The 12,035-nt window shown below is 43.0% G+C and overlaps 16 pseudogenes; all 16 read left to right on the plus strand.

Annotated features, from left to right (window-relative positions):
* Nucleotides 1–40: 40 nt before the first annotated feature.
* Nucleotides 41–159, plus strand: LOC140078927 (5S ribosomal RNA; annotated as a pseudogene).
* Nucleotides 160–418: 259 nt separating this feature from the next.
* On the plus strand, nt 419–537 carry LOC140085323 (5S ribosomal RNA; annotated as a pseudogene).
* A 70-nt stretch (nt 538–607) lies between these two features.
* On the plus strand, nt 608–726 carry LOC140083496 (5S ribosomal RNA; annotated as a pseudogene).
* A 259-nt stretch (nt 727–985) lies between these two features.
* LOC140083497 (5S ribosomal RNA) lies at nt 986–1,104 on the plus strand (annotated as a pseudogene).
* A 70-nt stretch (nt 1,105–1,174) lies between these two features.
* LOC140091487 (5S ribosomal RNA) lies at nt 1,175–1,293 on the plus strand (annotated as a pseudogene).
* A 70-nt stretch (nt 1,294–1,363) lies between these two features.
* On the plus strand, nt 1,364–1,482 carry LOC140086672 (5S ribosomal RNA; annotated as a pseudogene).
* Nucleotides 1,483–1,552: 70 nt separating this feature from the next.
* Nucleotides 1,553–1,671, plus strand: LOC140101381 (5S ribosomal RNA; annotated as a pseudogene).
* Nucleotides 1,672–1,930: 259 nt separating this feature from the next.
* On the plus strand, nt 1,931–2,049 carry LOC140085325 (5S ribosomal RNA; annotated as a pseudogene).
* Nucleotides 2,050–2,119: 70 nt separating this feature from the next.
* Nucleotides 2,120–2,238, plus strand: LOC140083498 (5S ribosomal RNA; annotated as a pseudogene).
* Nucleotides 2,239–2,497: 259 nt separating this feature from the next.
* LOC140101383 (5S ribosomal RNA) lies at nt 2,498–2,616 on the plus strand (annotated as a pseudogene).
* Nucleotides 2,617–2,686: 70 nt separating this feature from the next.
* Nucleotides 2,687–2,805, plus strand: LOC140090500 (5S ribosomal RNA; annotated as a pseudogene).
* Nucleotides 2,806–3,245: 440 nt separating this feature from the next.
* Nucleotides 3,246–3,364, plus strand: LOC140081171 (5S ribosomal RNA; annotated as a pseudogene).
* Nucleotides 3,365–3,615: 251 nt separating this feature from the next.
* LOC140092146 (5S ribosomal RNA) lies at nt 3,616–3,734 on the plus strand (annotated as a pseudogene).
* Nucleotides 3,735–3,804: 70 nt separating this feature from the next.
* LOC140101384 (5S ribosomal RNA) lies at nt 3,805–3,923 on the plus strand (annotated as a pseudogene).
* A 70-nt stretch (nt 3,924–3,993) lies between these two features.
* LOC140101385 (5S ribosomal RNA) lies at nt 3,994–4,112 on the plus strand (annotated as a pseudogene).
* Nucleotides 4,113–4,182: 70 nt separating this feature from the next.
* Nucleotides 4,183–4,301, plus strand: LOC140093869 (5S ribosomal RNA; annotated as a pseudogene).
* Nucleotides 4,302–12,035: the final 7,734 nt, after the last annotated feature.

A 12,035-nucleotide genomic window follows, 5' to 3' on the forward strand; every position in this document is an offset into this window, starting at 1 on the left:
CTATGAGATAGTAAAAGAAGGTTCAAATTGAACAGCTGCTGTCAACGGCCATTCTAAGCTGAATGTGCCTGCTCTCGTCAGATCGCAGCAGCAATGCAGCTTAAGGCTTGGCAAGTACCAGCATGGGAGACTGGCTGGGAATACCAAGTTCCGTTGACCTTTTTGAACCTGAAAATTGTGTTAGTTTCTCTATGAGATAGTAAAAGAAGGTTCAAACTGAACAGCTGCTGTCAACGGCCATTCTAAGCTGAATGTGCCTGCTCTCGTCACATCGCAGCAGCAATGCAGCTTAAGGCTTGGCAAGTACCAGCATGGGAGACTGGCTGAGAATCCCAAGTTCCGTTGACCTTTTTGAACCTGAAAATTGTGTTAGTTTCTCTATGAGATAGTAAAAGAAGGTTCAAATTGAACAGCTGCTGTCAACGGCCATTCTAAGCTGAATGTGCTTGCTCTCGTCAGATCGCAGCAGCAATGCAGCTTAAGGCTTGGCAAGTACCAGCATGGGAGACTGGCTGGGAATCCCAAGTTCTGTTGACCTTTTTGAACCTGAAAATTGTTAGTTTCTCTGTCAAAGATGGTAAAAGAAGGTTCAAATTGAACAGCTGCTGTCAACGGCCATTCTAAGCTGAATGTGCCTGCTCTCGTCAGATCGCAGCAGCAATGCAGCTTAAGGCTTGGCAAGTACCAGCATGGGAGACTGGCTGGGAATCCCAAGTTTCGTTGACCTTTTTGAACCTGAAAATTGTGTTAGTTTCTCTATGAGATAGTAAAAGAAGGTTCAAATTGAACAGCTGTTGTCAACGGCCATTCTAAGCTGAATGTGCGTGCTCTTGTCGGATCACAGCAGCGATGCGGCTTAAGGCTTGGCAAGTACCAGCATGGGAGACTGGCTGCGAATCCCAAGTTCCGTTGACCTTTTTGAACCTGAAAATTGTGTTAGTTTCTCTATGAGATAGTAAAAGAAGGTTCAAACTGAACAGCTGCTGTCAACGGCCATTCTAAGCTGAATGTGCCTGCTCTCGTCAGATCGCAGCAGCAATGCAGCTTAAGGCTTGGCAAGTACCAGCATGGGAGACTGGCTGGGAATCCCAAGTTTCGTTGACCTTTTTGAACCTGAAAATTGTGTTAGTTTCTCTATGAGATAGTAAAAGAAGGTTCAAACTGAACAGCTGCTGTCAACGGCCATTCTAAGCTGAATGTGCCTGCTCTCGTCAGATCGCAGCAGCAATGCAGCTTAAGGCTTGGCAAGTAACAGCATGGGAGACTGGCTGGGAATCCCAAGTTCCGTTGACCTTTTTGAACCTGAAAATTGTGTTAGTTTCTCTATGAGATAGTAAAAGAAGGTTCAAATTGAACAGCTGCTGTCAACGGCCATTCTAAGCTGAATGTGCCTGCTCTCGTCAGATCGCAGCAGCAATGCAGCTTAAGGCTTGGCAAGTACCAGCATGGGAGACTGGCTGGGAATCCCAAGTTCCGTTAACCTTTTTGAACCTGAAAATTGTGTTAGTTTCTCTATGAGATAGTAAAAGAAGGTTCAAATTGAACAGCTGCTGTCAACGGCCATTCTAAGCTGAATGTGCCTGCTCTCGTCAGATCGCAGCAGCAATGCAGCTTAAGGCTTGGCAAGTACCAGCATGGGAGACTGGCTGGGAATCCCAAGTTCCGTTGACCTTTTTGAACCTGAAAATTGTGTTAGTTTCTCTATGAGATAGTAAAAGAAGGTTCAAACTGAACAGCTGCTGTCAACGGCCATTCTAAGCTGAATGTGCCTGCTCTCGTCACATCGCAGCAGCAATGCAGCTTAAGGCTTGGCAAGTACCAGCATGGGAGACTGGCTGAGAATCCCAAGTTCCGTTGACCTTTTTGAACCTGAAAATTGTGTTAGTTTCTCTATGAGATAGTAAAAGAAGGTTCAAATTGAACAGCTGCTGTCAACGGCCATTCTAAGCTGAATGTGCTTGCTCTCGTCAGATCGCAGCAGCAATGCAGCTTAAGGCTTGGCAAGTACCAGCATGGGAGACTGGCTGGGAATCCCAAGTTCTGTTGACCTTTTTGAACCTGAAAATTGTTAGTTTCTCTGTCAAAGATGGTAAAAGAAGGTTCAAATTGAACAGCTGCTGTCAACGGCCATTCTAAGCTGAATGTGCCTGCTCTCGTCAGATCGCAGCAGCAATGCAGCTTAAGGCTTGGCAAGTACCAGCATGGGAGACTGGCTGGGAATCCCAAGTTTCGTTGACCTTTTTGAACCTGAAAATTGTGTTAGTTTCTCTATGAGATAGTAAAAGAAGGTTCAAATTGAACAGCTGTTGTCAACGGCCATTCTAAGCTGAATGTGCGTGCTCTTGTCGGATCACAGCAGCGATGCGGCTTAAGGCTTGGCAAGTACCAGCATGGGAGACTGGCTGCGAATCCCAAGTTCCGTTGACCTTTTTGAACCTGAAAATTGTGTTAGTTTCTCTATGAGATAGTAAAAGAAGGTTCAAACTGAACAGCTGCTGTCAACGGCCATTCTAAGCTGAATGTGCCTGCTCTCGTCAGATCGCAGCAGCAATGCAGCTTAAGGCTTGGCAAGTACCAGCATGGGAGACTGGCTGGGAATCCCAAGTTCCGTTGACCTTTTTGAACCTGAAAATTGTGTTAGTTTCTCTATGAGATAGTAAAAGAAGGTTCAAATTGAACAGCTGCTGTCAACGGCCATTCTAAGCTGAATGTGCCTGCTCTCGTCAGATCACAGCAGCAATGCAGCTTAAGGCTTGGCAAGTACCAGCATGGGAGACTGGCTGGGAATCCCAAGTTCTGTTGACCTTTTTGAACCTGAAAATTGTTAGTTTCTCTGTCAAAGATGGTAAAAGAAGGTTCAAATTGAACAGCTGCTGTCAACGGCCATTCTAAGCTGAATGTGCCTGCTCTTGTCAGATCGCAGCAGCTTAAGGCTTGGCAAGTACCAGCATGGGAGACTGGCTGGGAATCCCAAGTTCCGTTGACCTTTTTGAACCTGAAAATTGTGTTAGTTTCTCTATGAGATAGTAAAAGAAGGTTCAAATTGAACAGCTGCTGTCAACGGCTGTTCTAAGCTGAATGTGCGTGCTCTTGTCGGATCACAGCAGCGATGCGGCTTAAGGCTTGGCAAGTACCAGCATGGGAGACTGGCTGTGAATCCCAAGTTCCGTTGACCTTTTTGAACCTGAAAATTGTGTTAGTTTCTCTATGAGATAGTAAAAGAAGGTTCAAACTGAACAGCTGCTGTCAACGGCCATTCTAAGCTGAATGTGCCTGCTCTCGTCAGATCGCAGCAGCAATGCAGCTTAAGGCTTGGCAAGTACCAGCATGGGAGACTGGCTGGGAATCCCAAGTTCTGTTGACCTTTTTGAACCTGAAAATTGTGTTAGTTTCTCTATGAGATAGTAAAAGAAGGTTCAAATTGAACAGCTGCTGTCAACGGCCATTCTAAGCTGAATGTGCCTGCTCTTGTCAGATCGCAGCAGCTTAAGGCTTGGCAAGTACCAGCATGGGAGACTGGCTGGGAATCCCAAGTTCCGTTGACCTTTTTGAACCTGAAAATTGTGTTAGTTTCTCTATGAGATAGTAAAAGAAGGTTCAAATTGAACAGCTGCTGTCAACGGCCATTCTAAGCTGAATGTGCCTGCTCTCATCAGATCGCAGCAGCAATGCAGCTTAAGGCTTGGCAAGTACCAGCATGGGAGACTGGCTGGGAATCCCAACTTCCGTTGACCTTTTTGAACCTGAAAATTGTGTTAGTTTCTCTATGAGATAGTAAAAGAAGGTTCAAACTGAACAGCTGCTGTCAACGGCCATTCTAAGCTGAATGTGCCTGCTCTCGTCAGATCGCAGCAGCAATGCAGCTTAAGGCTTGGCAAGTACCAGCATGGGAGACTGGCTGGGAATCCCAAGTTCCGTTGACCTTTTTGAACCTGAAAATTGTGTTAGTTTTTCTATGAGATAGTAAAAGAAGGTTCAAACTGAACAGCTGCTGTCAACGGCCATTCTAAGCTGAATGTGCCTGCTCTCGTCAGATCGCAGCAGCAATGCAGCTTAAGGCTTGGCAAGTACCAGCATGGGAGACTGGCTGGGAATCCCAAGTTCCGTTGACCTTTTTGAACCTGAAAATTGTGTTAGTTTCTCTATGAGATAGTAAAAGAAGGTTCAAACTGAACAGCTGCTGTCAACGGCCATTCTAAGCTGAATGTGCCTGCTCTCGTCAGATCGCAGCAGCAATGCAGCTTAAGGCTTGGCAAGTACCAGCATGGGAGACTGGCTGAGAATCCTAAGTTCCGTTGACCTTTTTGAACCTGAAAATTGTGTTAGTTTCTCTATGAGATAGTAAAAGAAGGTTCAAATTGAACAGCTGCTGTCAACGGCCATTCTTTTTTTTTTTTTTTTTCTTTTTTTTTTTTTTTTTTATTTAAAGATTTTCATTTTTACAAAATACATACTATATTATTCCGTTATTAAAATTAAACAAGAGTTAAACAACAATTGCATTTCCATTGTTGTATATCATACTCATTTTATACAATAATCACTACACCGTGTAAGAGGTAGAAGATGTAAGAGAAAAGAGAAGGAAAGAAAAAAGAAAGAAAAAAAAAAAAAATAAGGCAAAAAAGAAAAAAAAAAAGAGAATAACTAAATAAATAGATTTATAATTAACTCACTGGTGTCACCCTCAATATGAGAGAGCTTTTATGCAGTATTCCTATCATAGCCTGGCCATGATTTCCACAGTTCATCTAAATCATTCATCTTTATAATACCTTGTTCCCCAAGGCATTTTTCCATCCTCCATGTGGAATTAACTAAAGAAATCATTTCAGTAATAGTCGGACTGGTTTCCTCCTTCCATTTTTTAACAAGTATAACTCTGGCTGCTGTCAAGATTTTATTAATAACCCATTTAGATTTATGAATTTTTTTTTGTAAATCCCTTGACACAATATTCAGAAGTGCCCATTCTGGTGAGAGTCCAACGGAGACCCCTGCTACCAATTCTATGATATTTCCAACACCCTGCCAGTATCTACTTAGCTTGGGGCATGACCACAAAACATGGCACAGGGTAGCTTTTTTTCTACAGCGTCTCCAACATAAATCAGATTGATCAGAAAATATATTAGCAAGTCGTGCAGGAGGAGTATACCATCTCATATGAATCTTGGTTAATATCTCATAATAATTTAAGCATAACGTATTCTTATTAATCTCTCTAGTTGCATTAAGCCAGTCCGTTAACGGAAAAGGTCTCCCTATTTCCTGCTCCCATATAGTCATGTAACCAAGTTTCCCATCACTAGAGGACTCCACAAGTTCTGAATATGCTATTGATATACCACCCTTGTATTTAGCTTTTGATGTCAAAAACCTAAAGAATCTGGATGGATTTAACTCATTAATTCCAATGCACATAACATTTCTAACCGATCTTAAGAAGGATTTCAGCCTTGCATGTGTTGGGGAAAAATCCCCTTACTCAGATGTGATGTGGTTTCAAATTAATGTATAGTACGAGCTGCTCGGTGAATCACTCAGACCTTCACAAGTGTTTGAGAGGATTCCAATTTATTTAGGTTGCAGACAGTTTTTATAGGTTCTTGAGACAAAGGAGCCTATTGACCACACCCACATTCCAATAGCCAATACAGGATGTAACTGAAAGATGATCAGTGTCCTTGGGGGGATGGTGCTATTCATAGGGATCTGTGTATAGTAAAACATAGTAGACAAAAGAAAATGGATTCTATTCCATAACAATTCCTCCCTTTTTGTGAATAATTTCAGGTACTGCTCAGGTGGTACATTGACATGTGCTAGTCACACATCCAGGACTTATCTAACCTCTTCACCTGCTTCCCTCCTGAGCATCCTGAACATTATATCACAACACAATTAATTCGGTCCTAATATTAATGGTAAGTTCTCTACACTCTCTTGGCCAAGTTGTACATAGGTATAACCATTCCCTCTGTAGAATTAGGTGTATACCTAGGTTGATATCGCACAATCCTTGGTTTCCTTCGCCACAGTTTTACAACAAGCCAGATTACTACTCTTATGCAGATATAAACAAATACACATAACAAAATGATTTGAAATATTGCTTGCAAAACTCCCATGAGCCACCCAAAAATACCCTTAAACCAATTGGCGGGGTTTAAGGATGCGAATGTGTCAGACCACCAGCTGTCCTTATTACTATCATGCTCCTTGAGCCATCTATCTCTAAAATCAGCAATTTTTGCTAAATTTGTCTTAATTTGCATGTTGCCTTGAGGATCGATGTAATGACAACATGTTGGCCCTATGACTTGACACATGCCACCCTGGGACGCAGTGATGTAATCTAAAACTAATGTATGTTGGTTGGTTACCACAATTAACTGCCTCTGGATGACATTTGTCTTATTCACAGCCCCCAAAATCTGAAAAATTTGTTGATCTAGATAATCTGTGGCTTCTACCAATTTATCCCACATCTGCATTATCATAGGATAAATAAAAAGTGTGCTGAAGATTGTGTTAGCTGTTCCCATCTCCACCACATGTGGGCGTCCGTCTGGTCTAGGAAGATTATCTGCTTTTCTCTTGTGTAATGTGTGCTTGGGAATAAGATTTACATTTACATTGGTATGGGGGACAATAAAAGTGGCAGGAGTAAGGCGAGCCAGTGTACAAACTCCTGTAAAATTGCTAGGAAGCCATTTATAAGCCTGATGGCCACATACAACATATATGTTTTTCGGTACTCCAACGACAGTGCCATTAAAAAGCTCTGCTACCCATCTGACTAGCATGTTCACCTTCAGGATTTCACTCACTTCCTGTTGGAAAAAGGTGTCATTTGAAAGGAAACCTGCAACAAGGTTTTGCAAGGACATGCTAACACAGGGGAGTGTAGAATTAATAGTGGCATCGACTCCTACACATTGAGTGATGTCAGATTTGTTACCATCACACTCTGTATAGTTGGAGTTAGAGAAAAACATTCCTTTAGATCTAATTTGGATACAACTGCAAGATGTAAAATTGGGATAACAGGCAAGATTAACATTATTTAAAGCCCAAGGAATGACAGTCTGCTCTAACGGTGGACCGCTCCTATTAAATATCATCCACGGCTCTTCCACCCACGCAGCTACAGGTAATGGTACAGTCATCTCCTTATGTTCACTTTCCAGCACAGCTATTGCTGTATTGTTACAGATAGAAAATATTTCCTCTAAAGCCACTGGGATAGCTAGATAAGGCATGCTGCTAGAGCTGACAGGACTGTGGGTACAAATCCAACAATCTTTGGGTAATACATCATCTCCCATATCTTTTAAAAGGACTTGGTGATGCTTAATGAGCAAGTTATCCCAATCCCCGCTCAACTTCTCGTTGAAAGTTCTTCCAAGGGGTAATATCAATAGTATCTTAAGTAATATTAACATTTGGAGATACAGATTCATCTTCATGAGCAGCTGGATTCAATACTCTTTTGCAATGGCTGGCGTGAATCCAATTAGGCTTCCCTTGTAACTTCACGGAAGTAGATGTGGTCAGAAGGACTTGAAATGGTCCTTCAAAACGTGGCTCAAGGCTTTTTCTCACGTGTCGCTTCAAGACCACCCAATCTCCAGGTTGCAGATTATGTGATCCTCCTACTGCATCAGGGTCTGGAATAGAAGCAAAAACTTGTTTATGCACCATAGCTAGATGTTTTTGTAGGGCTTGGACGTATCCTGTCAATTCTCCATGGTACATCTGTAAAATTTGTGGAAAATATAAGCCCATTCTAGGAGCAGATCCAAAGAGAATCTCAAAAGGTGAGAGGCCTGTTTTCCTGTTGGGAGTGTACCTTATAGAAAATAAGGCCAAAGGAAGACAATCAACCCAGTTCTTCCCTGTCTCTTCCATGGCTTTCTGAATTTTTAGCTTAAGAGTCCCATTTAACCTCTCCACCTTCCCACTACTCTGTGGATGATAGGGGGTATGGAAGGCCTGTTCAATCCCAAGTGCTCCCATTACCTCCCTCATCACCTCCCCTGTAAAGTGGGAACCTCTATCACTCTCTATGGTCTCTGGAATCCCAAATCTACAGACTAGCTCCCTCATTAACTTCTGTGCTGTGTTTTTTGCTGTGGCTTTTGTCACAGGATAGGCTTCAGGCCACCCAGAAAAGAGGTCCACACACACAAGTACATATTCATAGCTACTTACCTTTGGTAGCTGTATATAGTCAATCTGCAACCTCTGGAAGGGGTAAAGCGGCTTTGGAGTATGTTTAACTGGTGTTTTCACTACTTTACCTACATTATGCTTAGCACAGATCATACAGGCTTGTGTAAAACGGGTAGCAACAGTTGTAAATCCAGGGGCTACCCAATACTTGTCGACCAATGAACACATAAACGTCTTGGACAGATGCGTCGGTCCATGAACGTACTGAGCCATCATAGGATAAAGGGCCTTTGGCAGACACAATTTGTCACCTTTTTGCCATAGTCCACCCTCCGCCTCTTGGGCCCCTATTTTGCTCCAATCTTGTTTCTCACCTTCTGGAGCCTGTCTTTGTAAAGTCTGAAGTATAGACAAATCTACTGGGCCAGCGGGTATTACGGACTGTACTGATATAGGCTCCTTTTCCCTAGGCTTCTTGGCAGCTAGTTTAGCCGCTTCATCTGCTCTAGCATTTCCTCTGGCCTCAAAAGTATCGCTTCTAGTGTGGGCCTTGACTTTTACTATGCCTAGCTCTTTGGGTAACATCAAGGCCTCCATTAACTGTTTAACGCTCTCAGCATTTTTGATTGGCTTACCATTCGAAGTCAGGAATGCTCTAGCTCTCCAAATTGAGCCATAGTCATTCGCAATTCCAAAAGCATACCTAGAATCGGTATAAATATTAGCCGTCTTACCCTCTGCCGCTTTACACGCTTCCGTCAGTGCCTTCAACTCCGCCTCCTGTGCAGACAGGTGGCTTGGGAGTGGTTCTGCTTTTATTACCTCATGTTGTGTGACCACTGCATATCCGGTGTAGAATCGGCCTCCTTCCTGATATCTCGAGCCATCTACAAAAAACTCAAAATGTGGATTAACTATCGGTTCATCTTTTACATGTTCAAAACCCACAGTTTCTTGTGCCATTAACGCAATACAATCATGTGGTGATAAAACAGCATCTTTTTCTTCAGAGGGCAACAATTTTAGGTACAAACTATCCTCATCATCCCCCCCCTTTGAATCTAGCGGAAGTAATGTAGCTGGATTCAAAGTAGTACAGCGTTTCAACGTGACATTTGGGGGCATAAGAAGGGCACATTGCAATCGAAGTTGTCTGGCCATGGAGATGTGCTTAGGTTGCACTTGGGCTAAGATACCATGCACATCATGTGGAGTGTAGATGGTTACAGGGTAATCTAAAACAATTTCTGAAGCTTTGTCCAGGAGTAGTTGAACCGAAGCCACAACCCGTACACAGGAAGGTGCTCCACGGGCAACTGGATCAAGCCTTGCTGAATAATATGCCACTGGTCGCTGTTGTGGGCCATGTAACTGGGTGAGAACTGCAGTGGCATGTCCCTTCATTTCTGTACAATACAGAGAGAATGGTTTGTTGTAATTTGGGGTCCCAAGGGCTGGGGCACAGACGATAGCTAGTTTCAATGTGTGGAAACTATCAATGGCTTCATCAGTGAGGCAAAATGGTTTAGATGTCAGGCAATCATACAAAGGCTGCATTGTCTGGGAGGCAGATCTGATCCATGGACGACAATAGGATACAAGACCCAGAAAAGTCCTAAGCTGGGACAAATTACGGGGGACCTGTAGGGAACTTATAGCCTTCTTTCTCTCTTCAGTAAGATGTCTGGCTCCTGCTGAAATACAATGGCCTAGAAAAACAACTTTTTGTTGGCCAAACTGTAATTTGGACTTAGAAGCCTTGCATCCATTTTCTGCAAGAAAACAAAGGAGTGACACTGATGCTTCCAGGCATGTCTCTAGAGAGGGAGAACACAAAAGAAGATCATCAACATATTGCAACAACACAGTTTGTGAGTCTGGAGGGGACCAATTCTGTAGTATAGCAGACATAGCCGCAGTATACAAGGTTGGTGAATTTTGGGCACCTTGTGGTAAAACCAGCCAAGTATACTGTTTCCCTTTGAAAGTGAAAGCAAACAAATATTGACAATCAGGGTGCAAGGGGACAGAAAAGAAGGCATTGCTTAAATCAATGACAGTAAAATAGGTGGCTGTTGGAGGCACTTGTGCAAGCAAGGTATGAGGGTTGGGAACAATTGGTGTTATGGCTTCAGTGACTGCATTTATTGCTCTCAAATCATGAACCATCCTGTAAGTGACAGGCTGGCCTTTTTCTGTCTTTTTCTTGATAGGATACAGTGGGGTATTACAGGGGGACACAGTAGGTTTTATAGCCCCTGCCTTTAAAAGTTCCTGAATAGTCACTTCAATTGCAGCCTCTTGTGCAGGACTAATGGGATATTGCGGGATCCTGGGTAGATTCGCTCCTGGTTTTAAATTAACAGTTACCGGAGGCACAGGCAGTTTACCAATATCTGTTTTGTTCTGGGCCCACAGCGTTATTGGTACTCTCTCTAAATATTGCGAATGTAAGTCAATATTTAACTCAGGGGGTGTTTCAACCGTAGACAAAAACACAAAAGCTCCTAATCTACATACATGATCATCATCCACTCCTGGAGTTAAAGATACAGTACCATCTGGCTCAAAATGAATATGAGCATTTAGGGCCTCTAAAACATCAGCACCTAAGAGATTAACAGGAGAAGTTTCACTAACCAAGAATTGTGTAATTATTTCATGTGTGGGTGTAATGGACACTAGAAGGGGGGTAGACAATGGGGTGTCAACAGGACGGCCATCCACTCCCACACATGAAACAAAATCATCAGTCACTTCATAAGGAAAGATGTTATCAGCGTGCACAACAGACTTGGCTGCCCCAGTATCAATTAAAAAGTCAAGTTCCCTCCCTTCTGGTAAAGTCAATTTTACCATGGGTGCAGGTCCAAGTTTGGGTGGAACTACAACAGCTTGCACGCCTACTACTGGGTTGCCAAATTCCTATTGGGCAGTTGCCCCACCCTGGGTGGAGTTTGTCTTATAATCTGGCTCAGGACAAAATTTCCTTATATGGCCTGGTTTTCCACAGTTAAAACAACCCGAATTCCTCCTGTTTCTTTGTCCTCTGCCTCGTGTTCCATAGGCACTCCCCTGAAAGGCATACACACCCTTTTGTACTCTACTACAACGGTTCTCTACTCCTTTTGCCACCTGAAGCAAATCTTTAGGATCTAAGCTCCTCCATTCAGGACGGGCAGTAACAAGTCCATCCCTCAAAGGTTTTTGTAAACCATCCACAAAAGCACTTCCTAACAGTCTAACATCCAACATTTGGCGGGGAGAGTACCCCATATCTGACCATCTCATCTGCATTCTAGCAAAAAACTTTTCAACACTTTCACTTTTTTCCTGTGTAATATCATTTAAATTAACAGATTGTTCTGCCAGCCTTTCCTGAGCCCAATTATGTATCAGTGCACAGTACTCTATTCCTGAAGGTCTAGTGTGTAACCATCTCCAACCATCTGTTCTCAATCTAGCATTCTTATGAGATTCTGTATGCTGTTCTAATATGTATGCAAGTGGGGAGTCAGCTTTTACTTTTACTAGGCCTTCTAAATCTTGCCATGTACAATCATAAGAGGTCTGTATATATTTTAATTGCTTAGCAAATTCTAGCGACTTTTCATAGGGATCAGGCAATAGTTTTAACATAGCCAGTTGATCTCCCGGCTTCCAAGGACGGTATTCGGTCACTTGAACTGTTTGTGGTACTTGTTGTCCTTGCTGTGGCTGGACTGGGAACAGCACACGAGGTACTGGCAACATAGGACCAGTTGGGGTGGCGTCTGGTGGGATGTGATACTGTCTACCAGTCTGGTTACTATTTGTCTCATCGTCCTCATTCCACTGGTCTACTAATGCATATGGAG

The sequence above is a fragment of the Engystomops pustulosus genome, chromosome 9 (genome assembly GCF_040894005.1).
Source record: "Engystomops pustulosus chromosome 9, aEngPut4.maternal, whole genome shotgun sequence".
Lineage (NCBI taxonomy): Eukaryota > Metazoa > Chordata > Amphibia > Anura > Leptodactylidae > Engystomops > Engystomops pustulosus.